The following is a 6,835-nucleotide window of genomic DNA, read 5'->3' as shown; positions in this document are numbered from 1 at the left end:
AAACAAGTGTAAAGCAAAACTGCCATAGTTGCCCAATCAGATTCCACCTTTCATTTTCCAGAGCTCCTTTGGAAAATAAAAGGATCGATCTGATTGGTTGCTACGGGCAACTATGGCAGTTTTCCCCCACGGACCGGAGGTGACAACCGAAGCAGCAGGACATTACGCAGCGAGTATACGATCTTGTATTATAACACATTTAGGAGCAGGGTGGAGGTTTTCATGTCGGAGAACCCCTTTAATATTTTATAAACTGCTTCTAAGCCAGAAATACTGTAGTAAAACCTGCTCCATACAGGGCAGTGTAAAGAAACCTATTATACAGCAGATACCTAACTTCTATCTTAGGGAACTGCATGGATGGCAACTCCCCGATATATTGCAATATAAAGAGTAGGAAGAGTTATCAAAACTGGTGCCCATAGCAACCAATCAGATTCCTTCTTTATTTCCCAAAGGCGCTGTGAAAGATGAAAGGTGGAATCTGATTGGTTGCTATGGGCAAGTAAGCAAATTTTCCTTTACATCAGTTTTGACAAATCTCCCCCTATATATATGTATGTATGTATATGTATATATAGCTGTGTATCTCTATTTCATGTAAGCAGAGGTTCCCTTTATAGAGGCACTTAGTGTATTACTGACCAGATTTCTAAAAAGTAACCCTGTTCACCTGAGTGCCGGATTACAGGACTCCTCCCAAGCAGGAAACCTCAGAGCAAATGACTGAGACCTGATGAATCTCTCTATTACTAATGCGAGGATCAGGACTGCCCCCTGCTGCCGGCTCTGTGCTATTGCAGGACTTCTAATCGTTAGTATACGCAGGGACATACTGTGATGCTGATAAAAAACAAACAGAAATGCAAATCAAACAAGAAAAACTAAATACTGAAATAATTAGTGATAGAAATAGATTTTACACAAGTCAAAAGTGGAAAAACATTTTGCTGCGTTGGCCGGGAATCGAACCCGGGTCAACTGCTTGGAAGGCAGCTATGCTCACCACTATACCACCAACGCCTGCTGTGCTCCTGGCCTGTCTGCTGCTGCTTTCACCACTGCGCAGTAAAACCTACAGAGCAATGCTGAAACTGGGAGCAGCTTATACTGGTTTATGTGCTGGTTACTGGGGAGTCTGCATGTCCTTTTAGGATATGGGGATATAGGACATGTCTAACACTTTACATGGGAGGCGAGAGAGCCTCTACTCTGAAGACAATGGGCACCATGTGCCATATGTAGCCCCTCTAAAGGGGTTCTCCGGGTGTTTAATGTTGATGACCTATCTTCAGGATAGGCCATCAATATGTGATCGGTGAGATGGTCGAATCCCGGCACCTGTTTGAAGAGACCGTTAACGTTGCGGCTTCTTCCTAGGCCAGTGACGTCATCGTACATCGGCCACATGACCTAGGTGTAGCTCAGTCTCATTCAAGTGAATAGAGCTGACCTGCAATACCAAGCACAGCCACTATCCAATGGACGGCGCTGTGCATGGTGAGCTGACCAAGATGGCAATTCTTTTCGGTACCCCACACTAAGGCCAAAAAGGCTGCCTTACAGTGACCGTATAAACGGTACACAGACCTTGCGATTCTCTGTTTTTGCATTTCCGTTTTTCACTCCCTGTCTTCCCAGAGCCATAACTTTTTTATTTTTCTGTTCATAGCCTTATGAGGGCTCTTTTTATTTGCAGGACAATTTGTACCTTCTAATGGCACCAATGAATATCGTATAGGAAAAAAATTCCACATGGGTGAAATAAAATAAATAAATAAATATTCTGCCCCAGTTTTATGTTTTTTGTTTTTTTTTACGGTGTTCCCTATGCCGTAAAATTGACCAGCTACTTTCATTCTCCAGGTCAACACGATTACAACGATACACTTGTATTTTTCTTGCATTTTAGTAGAAAAAAAAAATTAAAACCTTGAAAAAATGTTTTTCTTCTTTTCATTTGCATATTCTGACCGCTATAACTTTTTTGTAGTTATGTGTAGGGAACTGTATGAGGGCTCATTTTTTGCGGGGCGATCTGTACTTTTCAGTGATACCATTTTGAAGTGTGTGTGACTTTTTGATCACTTTTTATCAAAAAAAATTTGCGGAGGTGAAGTGACAAAAATGGCGAATTGGCCATTTTTATTTTTTTATTGTTACCCCATTCGCCACATGGGATAAATATTGTTATAGTTTAATAGTAAGGGCATACTTGCATGCGGCAATGTCCATGATGTGTATTTTTTTTTATTGGTTATGTATTTTTATTTTGGGTAAAGGGGGGTGTTTTGAACCTTTATATTTTTAACTTTTTTTTGTCACCCTTGGTGACTATAACTGGCAATCATTAGTTTGCCCATTGTGTTCTGTGATGGGTAAATAGCCATCATAGAAAACTGCCTTTATAACATGCAAATACTGCCACCTGCTGGCTTGTATTGGTATATTCTAGTAAGGGCTCATGATCACAAACATTTTTTTTTTCTGTCATTTTTTTTATTTTTTTGTGGCCAGTATGCGGAAGCATTCACTCCAACGAGGCCACAAAAAACCCAGCTATGACTCCGTGTGCATTCCGTGTCCGTATAGCTGTTACGCCAAAAATAGAACATGTCCTATTATTGTCCGCATTACGGACAAGGATAGGACCGTTCTATTAGGCCCCTTTCACCCGTGTGAGTTTGCCGCACGGGTGCAATGCGTGAAGTGAACGCATAGCACCCGCACTGAATCCTGACCCATCTATTTCTGTGCACGAGTGGTTTTTTTCACGCATCAGTTCGTTTTTTACGCAGCATGTTCTATATTCAGTATCCTTCACGCAGCCCTGGCCCCATAGAAGTGAATGGGGCTTCAGTGAAAAAATGCATTGCATCCGGCTGCAGTGCACTTTCCACTGATGGTTGCTAGGAGATTTTTTGTAAGTCTTGAGTTTTTTTTCACGCGAGTGAAAAACGCATCAAAACGGATTGCACAAGCGCGGACCTCCTCATGTAAATACTGGGCAGGCCGGTGGTCTACCTGCCGGGTGTCAACCCTAGCAGTTATACAGGTCCTTCTAAAAAAATTAGCATATTGTGATAAAGTTCATTATTTTCTGTAATGTACTGATAAACATTAGACTTTCATATATTTTAGATTCATTACACAAACTGAAGTAGTTCAAGCCTTTTATTGTTTTAATATTGATGATTTTGGCATACAGCTCATGAAAACACAAATTTCCTATCTCAAAAAATTAGCATATTTCATCCGACCAATAAAAGAAAAGTGTTTTTAATACAAAAAAAGTCAACCTTCAAATAATTATGTTCAGTTATGCCCTCAATACTTGGTCGGGAATCCTTTTGCAGAAATGACGGCTTCAATGCGGCGTGGCATGGAGGCAATCAGCCTGCGGCACTGCGGAGGTGTTATGGAGGCCCAGGATGCTTCGATAGCGGCCTTATGCTCATCCAGAGTGTTGGGTCTTGTGTCTCTCAACTTTCTCTTCCCAATATCCCACAGATTCTCTATGGGGTTCAGGTCAGGAGAGTTGGCAGGCCAATTGAGAACAGTAATACCATGGACAGTGGACCAACACCAGCAGCTGACATGGCACCCCAGACCATCACTGACTGTGGGTACTTGACACTGGACTTCAGGCATTTTGGCATTTCCCTCTCCCCAGTCTTCCTCCAGACTCTGGCACCTTGATTTCCGAAAGACATGCAACAGTCCAGTGCTGCTTCTCTGTAGCCCAGGTCAGGCGCTTCTGCCGCTGTTTCTGGTTCAAAAGTGGCTTGACCTGGGGAATGCGGCACCTGTAGCCCATTTCCTGCACACGCCTGTACACGGTGGCTCTGGATGTTTCTACTCCAGACTCAGTCCACTGCTTCCGCAGGTCCCCCAAGGTCTGGAATCGGTCCTTCTCCACAATCTTCCTCAGGGTCCGGTCACCTCTTCTCGTTGTGCAGCGTTTTCTGCCACACTTTTTCCTTCCCACAGACTTCCCACTGAGGTGCCTTGATACAGCACTCTGGGAAGAGCCTATTCATTCAGAAATTTCTTTCTGTGTCTTACCCTCTTGCTTGAGGGTGTCAATGATGGCCTTCTGGACAGCAGTCAGGTCGGCAGTCTTACCCATGATTGCGGTTTTGAGTAATGAACCAGGCTGGGAGTTTTTAAAAGCCTCAGGAATCTTTTGCAGGTGGTTAGAGTTAATTAGTTGATTCAGATGATTAGGTTAATAGCTCGTTTAGAGAACCTTTTCATGATATGCTAATTTTTTTAGATAGGAATTTGGGTTTTCATGAGCTGTATGCCAAAATCATCAATATTAAAACAATAAAAGGCTTGAACTACTTCAGTTGGTGTGTAATGAATCTAAAATATATGAAAGTCTAATGTTTATCGGTACATTACAGAAAATAATGAACTTTATCACAATATGCTAATTTTTTGAGAAGGACCTGTACATGCATAGCACTCTTCAGAAGGAGTACAGATCACTATTTTTTTTCCCCTCCTATCCCTCCTTATTGTTGCCACTGGTCACATCCAGTGCCCTACATAGAGAAGTAAGGGCCCCATAGCAAGGATAAACCAGGCTCCCCACACAGGACACAAAGGTTTCTGCCTAAACCCTTTTTAATGACCCTTGGGACATTTTTCCACTGCCTCATTTGCTAAAAGTTGTTCCTTTAAGGCCCCATGCACACGGCCGTTGTTCACGGCCGTGTGCGGGCCGTGGAACCGCGGCCTGGATCCCTCCTGAGAGCAGGAGCGCACGGCGTCACTGGTTGCTCTGACGCCGTGCGCTCCCTGCTGCCAGCACAGTACAGTAATACACTGGTATAGATCATACCAGTGTATTACTGTATTGCGGCGGCAGCAGGGAGCGCACGGCGTCATAGCAACCAGTGACGCCGTGCGCTCCTGCTCTCAGGAGGGATCCAGGCCGCGGTTCCACGGCCCGCACACGGCCGTGAACAACAGCCGTGTGCATGGGGCCTAAAGGGTTGAGTCCTGACCAAGTTTTCACCTCCAGTAGAAGAAGAGATAATCCCAACTACGACTGGGCCCCCTCTTGCCCTGGGCCCCATAGCAGTGGCAGTTACGCCCCTGGTCGCATCTGTTGGTCATCTCATCTTCTTCAGAATTATTCCCACCTCACCACAGCCACCTCATCAGCATGGAACGAAAACAGCGAAACATATCTCTTTCTGAGTTGTGCTGCCATTGGTGACTGTTGAGGTTCATGATCCCACCTTGAACATTTGAGCTGCAATGTGACTGTAAATGTTAGGTTTATGTATGCTATTGCACCATGTAACTGCGCTCATTTACTGAGGGGAGATGCCACTGAGGCAACTAGATATGATCTGCACTATTGTGGATGTATTGTGGTCAAATGGTGTGACGCCTCCTCAGTCATACATCTTGAGGAACCTCCATCCTATGCACCGATGACCTGCAAAACGTTCCAGTGAATGTGATGTGTAAGCGCTTACTGTCTGGTAACACAGCAGAGGTTGGGAAGACTAAGGTGTGAGCGTGAGGGTGACACCTCCAGGCCCCAGAAGCACTCCGTAGGGTTCAGCTCTTGTACAAGCGCTGCCTTCTCTGCTCTGTTTACCTGCTCGCCGCTACAATTCAGTGGTGAGCAGTGTAATTACAACTATACAATAAAAACAATAAGTGTATGGGGCGCCACAGTATGTTTTCCAAGTGAATAGAAGGTATACACATAATAGGTATACAAAATGATTAGAATTATAACCCTAAAACATATATTAAAAATCATAATAGGCCAGTTGAATAGAATATGTCACTTACTTTACTAGGGGGGGGGGTGTACACAATAAACTCAAGACACTTGACACCCTCTCCTCCCTCGCCAAGATCACCTGTAGTATGTTAAAACCACCATGTCCACAAGGATGATGACACGGGGTACTTCCAAACATGAGGTGCATTATTAGAAATAAGCTCAATGCTTTTCGGAGAATGTATATAAAATGCTCTGCTTCAGGAGCATAGACAGTGATCTCACTGCAGCAGACAGTATGTGAGTGCACGGTGCGCTGATGGGGATAGTAATCGTACACACAGTTTTGAGCACCCTGGGTCGGCATGCAGTGATGAGGAAGACAGCACTAAATCCTCCGGGGGATTCTATTGCAGGGAACACCAGCCAGATGGAAGTTGAGGTGCCCTTGATGGTAATAGGTATGCTTAGGGTGCTTTGGTGGCTGGGCCCCTATGTTTGTGACGCCAGCACCGTGAGGTGGAATTAGGAGATTATGTGGAATAAGGAGACCACGTTTCTTAAACTCACAGTACTTTACTGAAGGTGATCCAAATATCATCAATGTATGCAAAAGTAATTTACAACAAGGCAGCTTTTTAGAACCTCCCCCTCACTATGCAACTTTATTGGAACTCGTATACAAGCACAATTTGCATGAAACACAATCACAGTATTAAGCAGTGTGTTTCTGGACACTGCATTCCCCCCTACTTTAATGTAAGCTGTCCTATGCGCACTTTTGCCACAGTGATGCATCACCTGAAAAATATAAAAAGCGCATGCATGCATATACACAGTACCATGACCCCATTCTTGTAGTTTCTTCTTTGGCTATAAGAGAATTGGGTTAGGCATATACATCAGGAGTATCACAATATAGCATGGATGACAAGGGCCGTATTTTCTCTTGTAACTAGAGATCTGGGGGCGCTGACCTGGCACAGCGGACAGTAAAGACCAGGATAGTCCATAATGTAAACAAAAGGGAAACTTCTTAGGAGGCTCACAGGGTATGAGTCCGTTCCCTGGGCATGAAGCATG

General features: G+C 44.1%; 1 non-coding gene across 1 annotated transcript; it reads right to left on the bottom strand.

Annotated features, from left to right (window-relative positions):
• Positions 1-951: 951 nt before the first annotated feature.
• Positions 952-1,023, bottom strand: TRNAG-UCC. Its single transcript has one exon. It is a non-coding gene; the product is annotated as a tRNA-Gly (tRNA).
• Positions 1,024-6,835: the final 5,812 nt, after the last annotated feature.

Source organism: Bufo gargarizans, chromosome 2 (genome assembly GCF_014858855.1).
Source record: "Bufo gargarizans isolate SCDJY-AF-19 chromosome 2, ASM1485885v1, whole genome shotgun sequence".
In the NCBI taxonomy this organism is placed as follows: Eukaryota; Metazoa; Chordata; class Amphibia; order Anura; family Bufonidae; genus Bufo; species Bufo gargarizans.
The sequence above is the reverse complement of the archived record's forward strand: the minus strand, read 5'-3'. Positions and strand labels throughout refer to the sequence as shown.